Below are 8,101 nucleotides of genomic sequence, written 5' to 3'. Positions count from 1 at the left end.
CCTTTAGCACCTCGATTGTCCAGTGGCCCCACTGGTTGTTTAGCAGGCTTCGTGCTTCTGATATACCTAAACATTCTTTTGCTATTACTTTTTGAGTCTTTGGCCAGCTGTTCTTCAAATTCTTTTTTTGGCCTTCCTAATTATATTTTTACACTTCATTTGCCAGAGTTTATGCTCCTTTCTATTTTCCTCACAAGGATTTGACTCCCACTTTTTAAAGGATGCCTTTTTGCCTCTCACTGCTTCTTTTACTTTGTTGTTTAGCCATGGTGGCACTTTTTGGTTCTCTTACTATGTTTTTTAATTTGCAGTATACATTTAAGTTAAGCCTCTATTATGGTGTCTTTAAAAAGTTTCCATGCAGCCTGTAGGGATTTCACTTTTGGTGCTGTACCTTTTAATTTCTGTTTAACTAACCACCTCATTTTTGTGTAGTTCTCCTTTCTGAAATTAAATGCTACAGTATTGGGCTGCGGTGGTGTTTTTCCCCGCCACAGGGATGTTAAATTTAATTATATTACAGTCACTATTACCAAGCGGTCCAGATATATTCACCTCTTAGACCTGATCCTGTGCTCCACTAAGGCCTAAATCAAGAATTGCCTCTCCTCTTCTGACTTCCAGGACTAGCCGCTCCAAGAAGCAGGCATTTAAGGTGTCAAACTTTATCTCTGCATCCCATCCTGAGGTGACGAACCCAGTCAATATGGGGATAGTTGAAATCCCCCATTATTATTGAGTTTATTTTAATAGTCTCTTCAATCTCTCTGAGTATTTCACAATCACTATCACCATCCTGGTCAGGTGGTTGGTAATATAGCTTTACTGCTATACTCTTATTATTAGAGCTTGGAATTATTATCCATAGAGATTCTATGGTACAATTTGGTTCATTTAAGATTTTTACTTCATTTGATTCTATGCTTTCTTTCACATATAGTGCCACACCAGCACGACCTTTTCTGTCCTTCCAATATATTTTGTACTCTCTCCACTGGGATGCTTACAATCTAATCTGAAACAAGGTGGTGTTTCACACAAGGCTGTGAGTAATAGTTTGCTCTGCCCTGCTCCCAGCTGAAGCCAAGCCCAGGCCTAGACTTGGCTCCTCTGAGTGACTCCTTGGTTCAGGCTGCCTGCACTTTGGCAGTTTGACACACTCAGATGTGAAAAAGTTTCCCAAAATCTTCCACACAATCTTCTGCACAAGACACTGGGGCTTCACTTAATTATTTACTTGCCATCCCTCACATTATGTTCTGCGCCCCAAACTTTAAAAACCCACCCTGAGGTTACCCGCGCTACACATCAAACAAACCAGCCTAGTTCCTGGTTCACAGACAAATCCCACTGTCCAGCACAGCCAATACCCAGACAAACTGCTGACTAAATAAGTGAGCCTGGCAACACCTTGAGACCTCCAGATTGGCATTCCAGAGACGGGGCCTCCCCTCTCAGTGCTCTGCTCCCAAGTTTGCAGCAGAGCAGCCCAGGATCAACAGAAGAGCCCCTTGCAAGTCACAGCCACCTTTGTGACAGTTCCCTGGGGAAGACAGATTCTAAGGCAGCCAGGTCCCTGGCCTTTGAAATTTTTTCAGAGTGTTTCAGGGAGGCTAGGTGATCTACAAATTTATCATCAGCCTCCCATGACAGAGCCAGTATGAAATGCTATTACTGAGCATTCACTGTTATCACTCATTCCTTCCTTACCACAAACACCTCCTCCAGTGCACTCTGACGCCAGCGAATTATAGCGCACTGAGCTCTCTACTCTGAGACTGTCCAGAAGCAGAAAGAACATTACAGAACTGGTGATTTCCCTTCTTGTTTACCTGGCAGCGTGACATATCACTTCACCATCTGTTCCACCCCTTATTTACAAATGAAAAACCTAATATTTCATAATCCCATTGGTTTAAAGTCAGCTAGATGGCATTTAAGAACACATTCTACTTTATTTCTTAGCATTCAGAATGATAACACACAAGAACCCAAACACAGACACACATAAAGCAGGCTGCTCCCTAAAACAGAGAGGCACAGCTCTCCCCACCTTACTCTAGGCCAGAGGTGGGCAAATTATGGCCCAGGGGCCACATCCGGCCCTCCAGATGTTTTAGTCTGGCCCTCAGGCTCCCACTAAGCGGGGTCTGGGACTTGCCCTGCTCCAGCTGGGGAGTGCGGTCAGGGTATTGCCCCACTCCACATGGCTCCTGGAAGCAGCGGCACGTCCCCAATCTCGCTCCTATGCGTAGGGGCAGCCAGGGGGCTCTGCATGCTGCCCCCATCCCAAGTGTCACCCTCGGAGCTCCTATTGGCCAGGAACTGCAGCCAATGGGAGCTACAGGGGCAGAACCTGCATGCAGCGCAGCATGCAGAGCCCCCTGGCCGCGCCTCCGCATAGGAGCCAGAGAGGGGACATGCCGCATTTCTGGGAGCTGCTTGAGGTAAGCGCCATCTGGAGCCTGCCCCCGACCCCCTCCTGTGCCCCAACCCCGTGCCCCAGCCCTGATCCCCCTCCTGCCCTCCGAATCCCTCGGTCCCAGCCCGGAACCCTCCTGCACCCCCAACTGCTCAGCCCCACCCCAGAGCCTTCCCCTTCCCCCCCGAAACCCAACCCCCAATTTCCGGAGCATTCATGGCCCGCCATACAAATTCTATACCCATATGTGGCCCTCGGGCCAAAAAGTTTGCCCACCCCGCTCTAGGCTGTTGTCTGAATGACTTTGATCACTGTCTTTCCTACACAGCCCCCTAGCCTGCAAGCAGGGCCAGAAACCCCTTTACAAATAAAAGTGACAGTCTACAATTCCAACCTGTTTTTCTTCTGCATGTTGAGGCTAGAGATGTTTTACAGGGATGGTTTGCCACGTTGCAGTCTGGCACCAGTTGAGAACAAGATGACTGTAATGGTGGTATCATGTCCAACATGAAGAAGATGAAGAAGATGATGCATGTTTACAGAGATTTATAGGGCTAGTTGATCTAATGGTCTCTTCTGACCATGAACACTATGAATCTATGAAATGGAGAGGAGTTAGGAGGAGGAAGGACCAGGGAACAGAAATAAGAATGTTTCTATACAGGTGATAATGGGGACAAATGGATGGTTCTGAATAATGTGAAACAGTTTTGTTTTAGGTTTCAGAGTAGCAGCCGTGTTAGTCTGTATTCGCAAAAAGAAAAGGAGTACTTGTGGCACCTTAGAGACTAACAAATTTATTAGAGCATAAGCTTTCGTGAGCTACAGCTCACTTCATCGGATGCTGTAGCTCACGAAAGCTTATGCTCTAATAAATTTGTTAGTCTCTAAGGTGCCACAAGTACTCCTTTAGTTTTGTTTTAATTATGAAAAATTAATATCTGCTCCTTCAGTCACTTCTCAGCCTGGCCATCACCACTCGGTTGATTTTATTAAACATTACACCAAAAGGACAGCATTGCCAACACCAGTCTTTTAAAAAAAAAAATCACAAGTTAGGCCTAAAAAAATTGAGAGATTGGCTTTAAACTCATGCTGTTTTAAAAACACCACATTTGGAGTTCTGTTTATTTGCCTTCTGGCTTTGGAACCTTTATGGATCGCATTCTTAAGCTTTTCTCCACAACCAGGAGGAAATGTTTTATTTTTAAAAGATGGCTGAGATTCTGCGTAGTCACTTGATGTCGTGGCCTAGGATTTTAAGTAAAACATTGAATATTGTGAAACTGATGATGAAGTCGCAAGAGTTGTCAACAATGGATGTAGGTATTGAGGGGGAAGGCAGTGTCCTCCTGGCTCCATTCAGGAAGGATGTTCTATGCTAGTGTGACAAAATGAATCTCAACCCCATAACGCAGCTGAGTCCACTTGTCTCACAAGTTGCCTTACTTGAAAAGCAAATTCAGATTTGCTTGAACATGTGTTCACAAGGAGTCACAATACAGAGCCATGTGTCTGCTTGGGGGGTGAATGCAAGCATCAGTGAGAGGCTTCGGCTTATTTAATATCTGCGCTAATGATCTGGAAGGAGGGTAAAAAGCCTGTTAGTTAAATAAGAAGAGGACACTAAAGTAGGTGATGTCACTAACAGCAGCATAGGTAGAAAAGTGCTCCAGAGGGACCTGGAGAGAGAGAGATGGGACCAGATTGTCTCCTGCTGTGGGGAAAGGAGCAGCAGAGGAAACCCAGAGTTCTCCACTGGGGTGTGTGGGGTGCTTAGGCTAGTTCTGCCACTGATGTAAACCAGTATTGCTCCAGTGTTCACTGCCCACTTACACTAGCCAAGGAACTGGCCTGTCGTTTGGTTCAGATTAAAGCTTGTAGCTTCAATTACAGATGTGAAATCCTTTCATTTCCCTTTCACTTTATGGTGAGGGATAGCGTATACAGGAAAATTTGCCATTAATTCCTGTTAGGTATCAGACAGTTACTAGGTACTAGAAATGACAGGATATAGCTTTGTGATTCTGCAAAATATTAGCTAGTCTCATGAAACTTAGTTTATGAATAAAAAAGAGAAGATAAACAGAAAATTAAAGCCAGTGAGTGAGCAGAAACTCCATATAGTAACTTCTCTCTGAGTTAATCTAAACCCTGTAAATGAAACTGCAGACAGTTAATAAATGAGATGAATAAACCCCAGAAATAATATTTTACAGTAGGATTAATTCATCTGGAGGGTACCTGGTGAACTCGTAGGAAGTGTGGGGGGAGAGGAAAAGAAGATACTAAATTACCTTTCATGTCTTTAAATTATTTCTGCAGATCCTATTACAAGAGAGAAAGGAAAAATGGCTGCTGAACAAATCATATGAATTCCTTCAGCCAGCTGTCCGCCAGTCCCTTAAAAAAGAGAGAGAGTGCACTCGTGCGCTGTGGAGGCAATAAAAGATGCATTTGTGTCCCATTCATCACTATGTCATCTTCAGATGCATGCAGATATTGTTTAGCAGCTCTGTGAATGGGTGCAAATTAACACATACTCCACAGCATTTCCATACCCAGTTCATTCTCCAGCCTGTTCCCCACCCCCTTTACTAGGAAACCTCATCAGATATTGCTTCTTCCCCTTCTTTTCAGACCCTTTTCCAGCCAGACATGATGGTTTCTTATTGGCTTGTATGTGTCAGGGAGCAACATGAATGAAATAAGATGGAAAAACATGACATCCTGCCCCCCTCAATAAAGTTATTGAACAAAGGTCAAATCTCTGTGCAAAATACTCCAAGCTGGCAAAAGCAGCAGTTGCTGCCAGTGAAAGGTACAGGACTGGAATAGCAATGTGTGGCAGGTCAGGGCCAAGGTGCAGTGATCCAGGCAGGGGAACAGCTCAGTGAAAGAATAGCACAGGGATTTGCAAGTGACTGTAGAGTGCATAGACTGAGCTGAACAGGGGGCACAGTCAGAACTGAGGGTTTTACAAAGCTGGGGCATGGCACTGTTCTGGATTAACTGGTGTGATGCAAGTCAGGACTGAGAGGCATCAGCAGAGAAACCTGCTGCTCACTATACCTTGCTACAGCCTGTGCCATTGCTCGTCTTCACAGAAACTGAATTCTAGCGAAAATAAAACCCACAGAACTCACAGGCTGTGATTACAGAGCTCCTTAGGAGTCTCTGCAGCTTCCAGAGGGTCATGGAGAACATAACAGAGAGAAAAGCAGGAGAGTCTGGGGTTAGAGCACTAGCCTGGGCTGTGGAAGCCCTAGGCTCAGGTCCTGCTCTGCCACAAAAGTCGTGTGTGACCCTGCTCAAGTCACATGTTCTTTCTGTGTCTGAGTTCCTCAGCTGTACGAGGGGAAAATAGCACTGCCTGACCTCACAGGGGTGTTGGGAGGATAAATACACTGAAAGTGGGGAGGCATTCAGATTCTGCGGTACTGGGGTCCATGTAAGTACCTAAGATAGACCGCTTCAGCAACAGTTCAAAGCTACATGCACAGGGATGTCCAATCCAGCAGGAATGCCATAGTTCAGGCAGGTACAATTCTTCCAGGGACAGCAAGCTGGATTAGCTTTGAGTTCCCCCTTCTTATAGACAGGGGGTTTCTTCCAAAAACTCCCTGGGGAAAAGGGAATTATTTCTGCCTATTGACCACAGCGGTTTATAAACTATATATCACATAAGTCCAATTCATTACTCCAACATGTTCTGTCATGCTAAGTATAATAATGAAAATTAGTATAAGAGATACCTTCTGTATGGTCATTCAGTGACCATGTACAATAAACATTATCAAGCACTCCAGAAGGAACGAGTAAAGGGAGGGATACGTCTCCCCATGCAGTGTTCGGGCTCATGGGTTCTGGGAGGGCTCACAGCTCCAGTCTTTTGATGCACATTGCCCTGACTTTATTTCAAAAACCAATTTTAAAAACAATAGTACATTGTCAGGAATCAGCTCTTCACCTATGCTTGGTTCTCAGAACAACAACCCATACAGAGTGACTGCAGACAGGGCTGCAGGTATTTCCTGGCTACAAGAACTATGCTTCAAAACCTGAGTTTTCATTTTAGAAAAATTATGTAACAAGCCCTCACAATTGCAAAGACTAATTTGAAACAGTGAGTCGAGTGTAAGTCTATACAGCGATGGCTGCCTCAAGCTGCAGCCAGTACAAAACAATAGCTCTGAGAGGCACATATTCATCTCACCTGGGTTGTTAACTCTGAAACCTAAAGATGCCAATGTAAATGTCTAGATTGTTAGCTATTTCACTGCTACAGTTTTAAAGAAACATCCAACTAATACATTTATTCCGCACCAAAATGCCTGAATGCCCCAAACCAGCTGCCTCCAAGAAGCAATTCTGGACCGTCAGTACAGAAAGCTGTGGCATTTTGAAAAACTAAAGGTATGGGAAATGTGCAAAATAATTGAATTTAGTATCAAAATAAGTAACGGGCTACTGCATGGATTGTTTTAGTCACAGCATTTCCAGTCTGCCTTGGATTCCAAGGACACCTCTAGAATGTCCTTAGCTTTCATGGTAAATTTTCTACATGTATAACCTATGGGATATGGGAATTATCTCATTTATCAGTGTAGGACTGTGCTTCACAGCTCACTGATGCTCCTGCACTACTCTTGCTGTGATCTCTTAGGGCCCCAGTAGTCTAACTGTATGTCCAGTGCATTAGACTAAGTGATCCACCTTCACCTGCAAAAAAAAAAAAACACACTCTCTCCCCCTCCCCAATCCCCCCCATCTTGGAAATGACTACAACTGATCCTGTTAGATTAAGACAAATTAAGAATCTAATACATAGGTTTGCTGTTGGGTCTTAAGGGTCAGGGGTCGATATGGTATATTGCGGTACAGCTGTAGGTTACCCAGGCCTCAATATTTTATCACAATAAACCAAATGGGGATGAGACGCCCGGCAGTAGCCCATAAATCTATTCGCAGTGAACTGTCAATGTCCCATATACTAGGGTAATTTGTTAATTCAGAGCTGGGTGTCTTTTTTCACTAGACCTTGTAAACTCCTTTCTGAAACATCAATAAACCATCTACTCTGACTTGTTAATCAAACGACTTTATTCAGTCCAAAGCAATTTTTTCCTAATAAAAACAGAGTATTTATCTCCATGGCTATAAAAGAGGATTGTTTTCAACTGTTCACTTATAGTTAAGAAGCACATTTAGTTAGGATTGATTTCCAATGCTTCGGTCATATCTTGTCACTTTCCATTTCTTACACACAGCATCTCAGTTTAGCTACTTAGCAGGGGGGAAAACAACAAAACTTGGTGCTGGGGAGTGGCATTGTGGGGACAGGCAGGCAGGCACAAAATTCAGGGAAATTAAAACTAGCAAACACAGCCACCACCCTCTAGAACACTATTTACAGTGCATCCCCCACCAGTTTTTGTTTTAGTGCCACGCCCAGCTATGCTGCTCAATTTCCCGCTGCTGGTTTAGGTTTCTCTTTTGGCCAGTGTTGTTCCATCCTGTGTCTCTTATCAAACTACACTTTGCACAGTGGAAACTTATTCAAACATCATGCACCAGCCTCAATGAGGTGGGATCATTGCATCAGAACCTCACACCTCCACAAGTAAAGCGTGGAAACAAAACCCCTTCCATTCTGCAGGAGCCTGAATGGAGAGGAAA

At 44.2% G+C, this 8,101-nt stretch overlaps 1 long non-coding RNA gene across 1 annotated transcript in view; it reads left to right on the top strand.

Moving 5' to 3' along the window:
* The window catches only part of LOC119840975, a 26,476-nt gene extending 18,993 nt beyond the window's left edge, over positions 1-7,483 (top strand). The window contains exon 5 of the long non-coding RNA XR_005288363.2: positions 4,748-7,483. This is a non-coding gene — a long non-coding RNA (uncharacterized LOC119840975). The remainder of the gene's footprint in view (positions 1-4,747) is intronic.
* The last annotated feature ends 618 nt before the right edge of the window (positions 7,484-8,101 follow it).

Source organism: Dermochelys coriacea, chromosome 12, assembly GCF_009764565.3.
Source record: "Dermochelys coriacea isolate rDerCor1 chromosome 12, rDerCor1.pri.v4, whole genome shotgun sequence".
In the NCBI taxonomy this organism is placed as follows: Eukaryota; Metazoa; Chordata; order Testudines; family Dermochelyidae; genus Dermochelys; species Dermochelys coriacea.
This window is presented reverse-complemented; position numbering and strand designations above follow the sequence as displayed.